At 43.4% G+C, this 11,648-nt stretch overlaps 1 pseudogene; it reads right to left on the reverse strand.

Moving 5' to 3' along the window:
- Positions 1-1,464: 1,464 nt before the first annotated feature.
- LOC113253645 (60S ribosomal protein L7-like) lies at positions 1,465-2,191 on the reverse strand (annotated as a pseudogene).
- Between the last annotated feature and the right edge of the window lie 9,457 nt (positions 2,192-11,648).

The raw sequence follows: 11,648 nt of genomic DNA on the forward strand, positions 1-11,648 counted from the left end.
CTCTCTAGACACCTCATTTTTAGCTCCCACCCCCAGTCCCCACCCGCAGTGCCCTCAGTCTCTTCCACTGAATGAGGTGGGCTTGGAAAGACCCCAACCTCTTGAGGGTAACTACGCTCCTTTGCCCCTGACCACCAGAGCAGCCCTTCTGGAGAGTGAACAGCCAGCTATCACATGACCTAGGAGCTCGTTGGCGCCCACAGACATTGCTGACGAGATTGTAAAATGGTACAAACACTTCGGACACACCTGGCAGTTTATCAAAGTGTTGAGCAGGACGCAGCAATGCCACACTTAGGTGGGTATCTGAGAGAATCGAAGACCTGTCCACACACAAACTAGTATGTGAATGTTCATAGTAACATTATTTGTAATAGCCAAAATGTGAACCGGTGACTGCATAAACAAAATGTATGTCCTTACCATGGGCTATACCTGGGCCATGAAAGAATGAAGTCCTGATAATATGTATGTAGATGAACCTGGAAGATGTGAGAAGCTGACCAGGCATGGTTTCCCCTCTGCGAAGTAACCCAAGTGGGCAAATAGACAAAGCAGATGACTAGTTGCTGGGCGCTGGGAGTTGCTGTCGAACGGCAGAGACTATGGGTTTGTTTTTTTAAGACTTGTTTTTGTTTTGTGTTTTTTAAGATTTTATTTAAATAGGGACACCTGGGTGTCCCAGTCAGTTTAAGCGTCTGTCTTCAGCTCAGGTCATGATCCTGGGGTCCTGGGATCGAGTCCTGCATCGGGCTCTGCCTCCCGTTCCCTCTGCTTGTATGCTCACACTCTGTCTGTGACAAATAAATAAAATCTTGAAGAAAAGAACAAGATTTTATTTAAGTCATCTCTACAGTCAATGTGGGGGGAGTTGCACACTCCACCCACTGAGCCAGCCAGGCAGGCACTCCTGTAAAACAGTTTTCTCAACGATTTTATTTATTCAAGAAAGAGAACAGGGTGGGGGGTGGTGGTGGTGAGATTTCTTTGGGGGATGATGGAAATGTTCTGGAATTGGATAATGGTGTTGGTTTTACAACTAAGTAGGTGAATTTTGTGGTCTATGAATCACTGTGAAAAGGCACAGGCAACAGGTTGAAAAATCAGTACATCTGACTACATGAAAAACTTCTGTTAAGTGAAAAGTTCTGATGGCCTTTTCTGGCATCCTGACGTTGAGAGAGCTGTGTGAATAGTTCTCGCCCAGCAGGTTGTGAGCAGCAGCGATGTGGTGCCACTTCTAGCCAAAGCGCTCCATTGCAGAGCTCTGGCCCCCGTTGCAGGGCCACAGGCAGTACTCTATGGAAGGAGCCGGAATCTGGGGGAGAGGCAGACACAGGGCAGGGTACAAGCCCACCAGGATATGCGTATGATCCAAATGTGTGCAGTTATTTTGTTGATGTTTTTTTTTTTCCATTTGAGAGTAGTCACTTATTAACTGACCAGAATATAAAAATAATCATGGTAGATACCTTAGTTCCTCCTTCTAGTAAGCCTATTGATCTGGTCTTCCCTGTGGCCAGCATCTCCACCTTCTACAAGATGGGTGGTCTTTTTCTTCATCCCCCTTCATGGAGAAGATAATTTGAAGGGCCATAAAAAGTTGTTTTCCAACAGTACAGAACTCGTGAATCAGATCCTCCATGCAGATGATGCCATGTTTACCAACAGATCGGGCCATCGGTGTGTTGCTGTCAGGGCAGTTCGCTTCTTGTTGATTTGGTTAGTGCTTGTCCATCAGTCCGTTCACCGACTTCGGGTTTGGGCCCCCCATGCTGGACATGGTTCCACAGTCCTTAGCATGTTGGCTGAAGCCTCGAGCTTAACACTGGTGCCGCTGAGGATCTGGCGAAGGCAAAGAAACTGCAACACCTTTCGAACTTGGGGCTCACACCCTTGACCCCTGTGATCCTAGTGACGCACGTCAGTGTGGGTTCCGCAGGTACGTGGAAGTTGCCAGCTTTTCTGGCCATCCCCGCATTCGAGCCTCAGTTCTGTACGTCTGCCTGTGTTCCTTGTGGTAATGCTTAGCTTTTTCACTGATAAGCTTCCTCCTTGCCTTTCGGAGCATCTTCTGAGCAAACTTCTTCCTCAGATGCTTGATCTTCAGCCCTGAGAAATTCCTTCTCTTCTTTTTAAGGGTTTCTGGCATAGCAGGAACCCTCTTTTTCTTCTCTTCTGTACCCTCCATGGTTCCAGCTGGAAAAGAGGCTATGTTTTTTTTTAATGTTTAAAAAATCTGTCCAATGAACAATATTAAATAGTGAAAACAAAACCTCAGGGGGAAGGTATAACTAAGAATTGATACCCAGAATAAAGAACTACAATAACAAAACAACCTAATTTTTATTTCTAATTTTTATTTTTTTAAGTTTTATTTATTTATATTATTTAAGTGTCACATGCTTTTCCGACTGAGCCAGCCAGGTACCCCAACATTACCTAATTTTTAAAAGCAGGTAAAAGATGGGGTTTAACACTCAGGGGCTTGGGGCGCGTGGATGGCTTGGTCGGTTAGGCGTCTGCCTTTGGCTTGGGTCACGATCCCTGGGTCCCAGGATCCAGTCCCGCATTGGGCTCCCTGGTCAATGGGGAATCTGTTTCTCCCTCTGCCACTTACCCTGGCTTGTGCTCTCTCTCTCTCTCTCACTCCCTCTGTCTCTTAAATAAATAAAATCTTAAAAAAACATATACAGGGCAGACCTACACTAGATGTCTGGGAAGTACAAACTAAAGCAACAATAAGATACAATCATATGCCATCAGCTTGATAAAAATACAAAGGTCTAATTATAGCACATGCTGGTGGGAAATAGGAAGTATCCGGAGCTGGTGGGAGTATAAGGAGTACAGCTCCTTCCCAAGGGAATTTGTCGGAATCCGACAAAGCTGAAGCTGGGGTGCACATTTAGATCAGTCATTTCACCTTCAAGAATACGCTGTGGAGAAACTCGAGCGCAGTAGGACATACACGGTGACCTTGGTGCTTGGCAAAGGACACACCAAGGATCTTGTTAGTGGAGGGAGAGAGGAATAAACTTCATCTGTTTACTCAGTGGAGGTCAGAATGAATGACTGGGAGCTGTCTGGGTACATCTGAAATTGAGTGAGAATACCAAATTCCAGAATGACTTTACAGCATACCTTTTACATAATGTTTGAAAAATCATGAAACAGTACTAGATATTTGTTACGGATTTCATTTTTATTCAGGGAGCAATAAGTGGCTTGGTGGGTTGAAGGGTGGATTCCTTGCTAGAGGGAGCTGTAAAGTTGAAAGCAACCAATCCCCTTATGGTTACCAAAAAACGGGGGTGACCAAGATGAAGAAAACCTCAGAACTTCTGTGTTCCCTTTTCCTCCAGTAAAGATTCTGACTTGCTCATAAAACATGACAATAGAAAGACTGAAAGGAACGATGACAGAGCTTTGCTTTTCTAGAAAGAATAGAGAGGTTTAAACTGGGGTGTATAACTGCAAGAAACGTCCTTTCCACGGGAGACCTATCTACGTGATTCCCCCACCTCACCCCTCCACCGCGCCTTCTTCCTCAGACAAGTTGAAAGGTTGATTTTCGCTTAACCTGTGACGATTCTTTCTCCCTAAGTGTATAATGCTAGACTTAGGCTTGCTTAAAAAGGAGTTTTATGTCTCCCAGGCGACAAACAATGCCAGTTTTTAACATTTAATGGTGAATGCCAGAATAAATCACTGTAAGGATATCACCTGGTGGATTATTTAGACGGAATTCAACTTCAAGAGACCAGCACTTTTCATTTGGGAAATTAAGGTATGATTTATGTACAATGGATTTAACTGTTTTTGGTGTACATTTCTGTGAGTTTTGACAAATGTGTATGTAGACATGTAACCAACATCGTGATCAAGACAGAGAATGGCTCCATCCCACCCAAATTCCTCTGGTGTTTTGTCAATCTCTACACCAACCCCAGCCCAGACAGTCACCACTCTGGACTGTTCCCTTGCTGTTTTCCCTCTCTCTCTCTCTCTTTTTTTCCCTCTTTTTCTTCCTTCACAATTTCATCTGAGTAGAATCATCAGCTTCAGGACTAGCTTTTTTAACTGACAGTAGGTCCGCCAGAGAAATAATAGTTCAGGCAATGGTGACCTTTGGTTTCTGTATTCTTTCAGGATGGACCTGACAAAGTACACATTTCAAAAAGTGAAATAACTCAGACAATATGGAGCAGATTTGCTCAGCTCATTAAAGAAGGAATGGAAGAATGTGAAAGCCGGTTCGGAAGAGGACAGGCAAGGTGGGGAATACTGGTCAGTAGGGAGAGGAATGCTGGCGTAAGATCACAGTCACTCGCAAGTCGACTTACTGTCCTTCGGGGCAACGCAGTCTTCGGGTTACCTTAGGTTCCTGCACGGGGATCCCTTGCAGTTTCCTCGAGCTAACCTCCAACGTCACAGGGAGAGCACAGGCCTCCCCAGTAGTAAACAGGGAGCCAAAGAAGTTACATTTCCCTAGAGTATAACATGCCCCTCAGGGATCATTGTTAGATGGCTCTCCTATGACCTTCAGGGGGCCCACAGTGATCTTGTTTTTTTTTACCTTATTTCCAAGTTTTGGATAATTTTTATTAACAAACCACACGTCCAAGTATTCGTCCCAGTGCATCTGCTGTAGTTAACTTGCTGCCAGTTGGCAGATTCCTACTTTTAAGCAGATGCTAGAAGTATATGGGAAGCCCTTGAGTAGTTTCCTTTAGAAGACCAAATATTAAAACGAGTATCACTGGGAACCCTAAAAGGCAGGGAGTCCTCTTAGGCCCAAGGACAAGAAGCAGGCCTAAAAATTAAGGAAGATATCACTGAAATCCTCTTAAGTTCTAAATTCATTTATTATTCTCACAAAAGCGACCTATGCTCTGGATCTCAAACATTAGAGGTCTCCACTCTGGCCCTCCTCTCTCCATGTTCTCTACCACTGGGCAAGGAGTGCTTGTGGCCAAGAGCTGTCCCTTCCAGACCATGCAGAAGGTACCAGGGATGCCAAGATTCTCTGCTCAAATTACCTTGAGGCCTGCACCTTCTCCTTCACCGGAACCACCTTCTTGGGGCAAATGGAGCTCCGGGGTGGCCAAGGGATGGCTGTTGGGAGACGTGGGAGCTTGGGGCTTGGGCATGGGCTGAAGGAGCCATATATTGTGAGAATATGGCCCATCACAGCCATTTCTGCAAGGGCCCGGTTCCTTGTATCGTGGACTGGCCTTGAGAAACAAAGCTCCGTGTGCTGGGGTATCCTCAATTCTGCTGGAGTGTCACTGTTTTTAGGTCGTCTTAGCAGACAGAGCTAGGACATAAATGTACATGTGCACACATCTGCGTGTTTCTACATCTGTCATATCCCCAAGACCATGAGTTCACAGTGATGGTGAGGATTCCAGTCCAACCCCATAGGCTTCATGCTAGCCTTCTCCCTTTCATTATTTGTAACTCAGTTTTTTCACGGGAAGAGAAACCCAGCACCCGTTATCCACAATAGATTTACTCATTGGCCCAGTCCTAGAAAACACATACAGTAGTTTCAGAAACGATAACCCATTCTCTTATGAAAACAAATTTATTAAAAACAAATTTATTAACAAAAATACTGTTTGTGTACCGTTCTTTTTATCAGTGAGACTCACTAAATACTGTCTTCCCAAACTTAACGTTCTTTTCTTCCCCAAACCCATCAATGTATTTAAACTATTTATAATGCAGTTAGATTCATTTGCTAATTTTTCTCTTCTTAGTTTTCTCCCACATTTTGGCTGAGGGCAATTATTTATTTTTCGGTCATGTAAAATGTTACCAGTTTCTAGAAGCCAAAGCTATGCACAAAGGTATACTGAGAGAAGCCCTACCTTCCCCTCATCCCCACGATGTCGTTCCCACCTCCCATTCCTTCCGCCCTGCCCCACCCACCCCCTATAGGCAATCGCTCTCCTTAGTCTGTGGTGTATCCTTCCTGAATTTCTTTTTTGTCACCAATGAGAAATACATAAATACTCTTAGATTCCTTTCTTTTCTGCACAAAGGTAGCATATTGTACTCTTTTTGCACTTTGCTTTTTTCATTTAACAAATGTCCCAGGGGTGCCTGGATGGCTCAGCCCTTAAGCATCTGCCTTCGGCTCAGGTCATGATTCCAGGGTCCTGGGATCCAGCCCCGCATCGGGCTCCCTGCTTGGCGGGAAGCCTGCTTCTCCCTGTCACACTCCCCTTACTTGTGTTCCCTCTCTCTCTGTCTCTGTCAAATAAATTTTAAAAAGTCTAAAAAAACCAAAAAACCCCCAAAAACCCAAATGTCCCAGAAGTCACTGCGGAGCAGCTCATAGAGATTAGCCTCATTCTTTTTTGCAGCTATGTGGTACTTCATGGTATGGTTGGCACAGTCCCCGCAACCACTCCTGTGCGTACGGCATTTAGATGGTTCGCAGTGTTTTGCAGAGACTAACAAGGCGACAGTGCAGAGCCCTGTGCATATCCATTGCTTGTTGGTGGAGATGTATCTTCAGTGTTGATTCCTAGAAGTGGCGTGGCTGGGTTAGCTTCAGTCTTCCTTACTATGTGCTTTGTTGCTGTTCTATGCTCCTTTTCTTCTCCTTCCTTTCATACTTCTTTTGGTTTGATTAAGGATTTTAAAAATTTTATTTATTTATTTGTCAGAGAGAGAGAGCACACAGGCAGGGGGAGTGGTAGGCAGAGGGAGAAACAGGCTGCCCGCTGAGCAGGGATCCCGATGCGGGGCTTGATCCCATGACCCTGGGATCATGACCTGATCAAGGATTTTTAAAATTATTTTTGTCCTATTATTTTTGCAGCTACACATCCTTTTTCATATTGTAATGGCTACTAGTGACAGATCTATAACTCATGGAGCCTGAAGCCTATACAACTTCCACGGCTCTTTTTATAAAAATATAAACACAAAATTATGAATACAAAAATAGGTATGGAAGTGAATATGCAGGATGGGAAAAGTCACAACTAATTAGAACTTCTAAAATGCTGATAAATACCACAATTATCACAAAATTAAAGGGAAACATTTATTATTAACTGTCAACACATCTCTATAATACTTTCCCCCCATATATTTTTGGCCCCAAACCCTTTAATTGCCTCTTCATGGGGCAACAATGTATTAAAATCTCATGTTATTCAGAGGGAAAAGAAAAACCCTCTGGCGGGGTAGTTTTAAAATTTGTTTTTTCTTATTCTTGATCATTTAGTAATATTTCTTTCAGCTTCAGAGCTCATGCTTGTGAATGTCTCATCTCGCTTGTTCAGCGTGCTCAGGATGGGGAGCGGGAGAGAGCCGAGCTGCGAGGGAACGGCAGCCCTCGTCCTGCTGCACAGGGTGCGCACTGTGGCCCAGCAGGTAGTCCCGGTCCCCCTGCTCCTGGGATTCCTCTTCGGCTGCATCCTCCCTCCTTGTCTTGGATGAGGGGCAGGAACTATGAAGGTAGTCTTTGAGTTGGAAGCAAAGAAGCCTTTAGCAGAAATCCTTCTTGGGTTAAATGCATGGTGTGCTTGCTCAGTGAGACCCGCGGTGGGCTCTTTGCTGCCGACCGACACAGTGAGCGCGCTGGCTAACCGCGCACCTGCCTGCAGCTTCAGGACCACCACCAGGGCGAGGCTGACTCCCTTCCTGAACAGAGAAAAGATAGACCTCAGCGGCTTTGTGGTAAAACTGCATCTGGTCATTTTCCAACAATTTTGGAAAAATTTCAGTTAGTATCTTTTTTTTTTTTTTTTCCAAGTGAACTCTATACCCAGTGTGGGGTTTGAACTCACAATCCAGAGATCAAAAGTCCAATGCTGTACGGACTGAATGAGCCAAGCACCCCAGTCTATCTATCTTTTTAAATCTTGCTTCTGCCTCTCTCTTCTTAGGAGTCTCATTAAATGTATGCTAGATCTTCTCATGTATCATCTGTATCGCTTACCTTTGCTTCTGCATTTCCATCTTTTGTCTTTCTGAGCTTCATTTTTGGATTTTTTTAAAACCTATCTTCTAGTTCACAAAATCTCTTTTAAGTTGTGTTTACCCTGTTATTAAACTCATCTATTGAATTCTTTTTTTTTTTTTAGATTTTATTTTTATTTATTCGACAGAGATAGAGACAGCCAGCGAGAGAGGGAACACAAGCAGGGGGAGTGGGAGAGGATGAAACAGGCTCATAGCGGAGGAGCCTGATGTGGGGCTTGATCCCGTAACGCCGGGTTCACGCCCTGAGCCGAAGGCAGACGCTTAACCGCTGTGCCACTCAGGCGCCCCTCATCTACTGAATTCTTAATATTTAGTTTTTATATTTTTCAGTTTGTGAATTTTAATCTGCTTTTTTTTTTAAATTGTGGTTAAAAAACATAACATTAAATTTACCATCTTTTTTTTTTTTTAAGATTTTATTTATTTATTTGAAGAGATAGAGAAAGCCAGCGAGAGAGGGAACACAAGCAGGGGGGGTGGGAGAGGAAGAAGCAGGCTCATAGCGGAGGAGCCTGACGTGGGGCTCGATCCCACAACGCCGGGATCACGCCCTGAGCCGAAGGCAGACGCTTAACAACTGCGTCACCCAGGCGCCCCTAAATTTACCATCTTAACCGTTTTTTTTAAAGATCTATTTACGTTGGAGAGAGACAGAAAGAGGTCGAGAGAACAAGCATGGGGAGGAGCAGAGGGAGAGGGAGAGAAATCCTCAAGCAGAGTCCCTGCTGAGCGCAGGGCCTGACATTGAGGCTTGATCCCCACATACTGAGATCATAACCTGAGCTGAAATCAAGAGTCGGAAGCTTAAACTGCTGAGCCACGCAGGCGTCTCATCTTAACCATTTTTAAGTTACAGTTCAGTGATGTTAAGCACATTCACGCTATTGTACAACTGATCTCTAGAACTTTTTCATCTTGTAAAACTGAAACTCTATATCCACTAAACTCCATATCCATTAAACATTAAAATCTCCTCTCCCACACCCCTTGGCAACCACCTTTCCACTTTCTGTTTCTATGATTTTGACTACTTAAGGCATTTCATATGAGTGAGATCGTGCAGTATTTGTCTTTCTGTGACTGACTTATTTCACTTAGCGTGATGCCCTGGATGCTCACGCGTGGCATGTGACAGGTGTGACAGGACATAATACTTCAGTTTATGTATATACTGCATTTTCTTCATTCACTCATCCACTCATGAACATGTGGATTGCTACCTCTTGGCTCTTAGGAATAATGATGAAAGGAGCATGTGTGTGCAAATATATCTTTGAGAGCCTGCTTTGAATTCTTTGGGTATATACCCAGAAGTGGGATTGCTGGATCATATGGTAGTTCTAGTCTTCGTTTTTTGAGGGTTTGCTATACTGTTTTCCATAGCAGTTGGACCATTTTACAATCCTACCAACAGTGTTTTCCTCCTTTCCTTTGCTTTTCTCCTCCTTTCTTGTTCCTTCTATTTTTTTTTTTTACTTATTTTGAAATAATTTTAGATTTACAGAAAAATTGCAAAGGTTGCATAGAGGGTTCCTGTATTCCCTTCACCCAAAGTCTGCTAATGTTAACGTATTTATCAAGCAAATACATTAACATTGGTTCAATACCATTAACTAAATTACAGACTCTTCTTGGATTTCACGAGTTTATCCACTACTGTACTTTTTCTGTGATGGGCTAGTTTTATTATTAGTCATCACGTCTCCCTAATCTTCTCCAGGCTGTGGCAGTTTATCAATTTTTCCTTGTTTTTCATGACTTTGACACTTCTGAGGAGTATCTTCAGATATTTCCTCACTTGGGATTTGCCTGGTTTACTCATGAGTAAACTGGTGTTTTGGCGTCTCGGGGAAGAGTATCTCAGAAGTCAGGCTCTTCTCATTGCCATTGCTGTTGCTGCTTCTCACTGCTGACAGGAGGCTCATGTTATCAACATGGTTTATCAACTAACCCTGCCCTTGGTCAAGATGGCGTCTATAAAGTTATTATTTTTCTTTTCCATAATTTATTTGTTAGATTATTGTTTCTGTTTTAAGTATAATGAATGTTTTGCTAAATAAAACTCTTATTTGGTCTTGGTTTTACTCAGAGGAATTGTGAACCTATGAGATTCTCTTCAATAGTGGGCAGTCTTGTTTTCCCTATTAACTTTCTTATTGGCTGTCATTAAACCCTGAAATTCTCCATAGAAGGCCCAAAAACTTACCAATATTTTAATGCAGAAGGACTTGAAATTTTCATTTTTTGGGGAAAATGGCTTCTAAATTTTAACTTGGAAGGTGGTTAGAATATTCTTAAGAGAAGAATTTTTTTTAAAGACTTTATCTATCTATTTGACAGAGAGAGAGCACGCACAAGCAGGGAAACAGCAGGCAGAGGGGCAGAGGGAGAAGCAGACTCCCTGCTGAGCAAGGAGCCCCATATGGGCGCCATCCCAGGATGCTGGGATCATGACCTGAGCCAAAAGCAGATGCTTAACCGACTGAGCCACCCAGGTGCCCCTCTTGAGAGAGAAATTGTATTTACATGACATTAGAAGTTCATGTTTATGTTAAGAAACAAATATAAATTGGGACACCTCTCTCTCTGACAAATAAAGAAAGAAATCTTAAAAAAAAAAAAAAAAGAACCACATGCAAATTATTCATGGTGTTTGCACACTGATCACCAAATATCAGCCAAATCTTGAGTACAAAATAAGGAAAGAAAAACATGTCTAAATTTTTCCCTTTATATCACACTGACCACAATAAATACAAGAACAACACAGGGTGAGATGCTAGGGCCCCCAGTGGTTGAAGTAGACAGTACAGCATCCAGGTATGGGATGGCCTTGGGTTTGGCCTGTGCAGCTCAGAAAAGTGGTCTTTCCTCATTGCCTCACTCCCCAGCATTAACCATTTGCTCCCCCTAAAATGCACAAAATGCCACGTCTTTCATTAATTGTAAAAAGTCAAACTTCTTTTTTTAAAAACTTTTATTAATCTATTTTTAATTTTTTTGTATCTGGGCCATCTTAGCAGGCTGGTGAAGCTCTTAGGACCTCTCTTCTAAATAACGTCTTTTTGGGGCGCCTGGGTAGCACAGCGGTTAAGCATCTGCCTTCGGCTCAGGGCGTGATCCCAGCGTTCTGGGATCGAGCCCCACATCAGGCTCCTCCACTAAGAGCCTGCTTCTTCCTCTCCCACTCCCCCTGCTTGTGTTCCCTCTCTCGCTGGCTGTCTCTCTCTGTCAAATAAATAAATAAAATCTTTAAAAAATAAATAAATAAATAAATAAATAAATAAATAAGGTCTTTTTGTTTTTGTTTTTTGTTTAAATTTACTTGAAAGAGAGAGAGAGAAAGGGCATGAGCAGGGGGAGGGGCAGAGGGAGAGGGAGAAGCAGACTCCCCGCTGAGCAGGGAGCCTGACATGGGGCTCAATCCCAGGACTCTGGGATCATGATCTGGGCCGAAGGCAGACGCCTAACCAACCGAGCCACCCAGGCGCCCCTTCTTTTTTTTTTTTTTTTAAGGTTTTATTTTTAAGTAATCTCTACACTAAGTGTGGGGCTTGAACCATAGAGCCACAGAGCCAGTGCTCTGCTGACTGAGCCAGTCAGGCACCCCTCAAACTCCTTTATTATAGAAATTAGTGAAG

The sequence above is a fragment of the Ursus arctos genome, unplaced genomic scaffold (assembly GCF_023065955.2).
Source record: "Ursus arctos isolate Adak ecotype North America unplaced genomic scaffold, UrsArc2.0 scaffold_20, whole genome shotgun sequence".
Lineage (NCBI taxonomy): Eukaryota > Metazoa > Chordata > Mammalia > Carnivora > Ursidae > Ursus > Ursus arctos.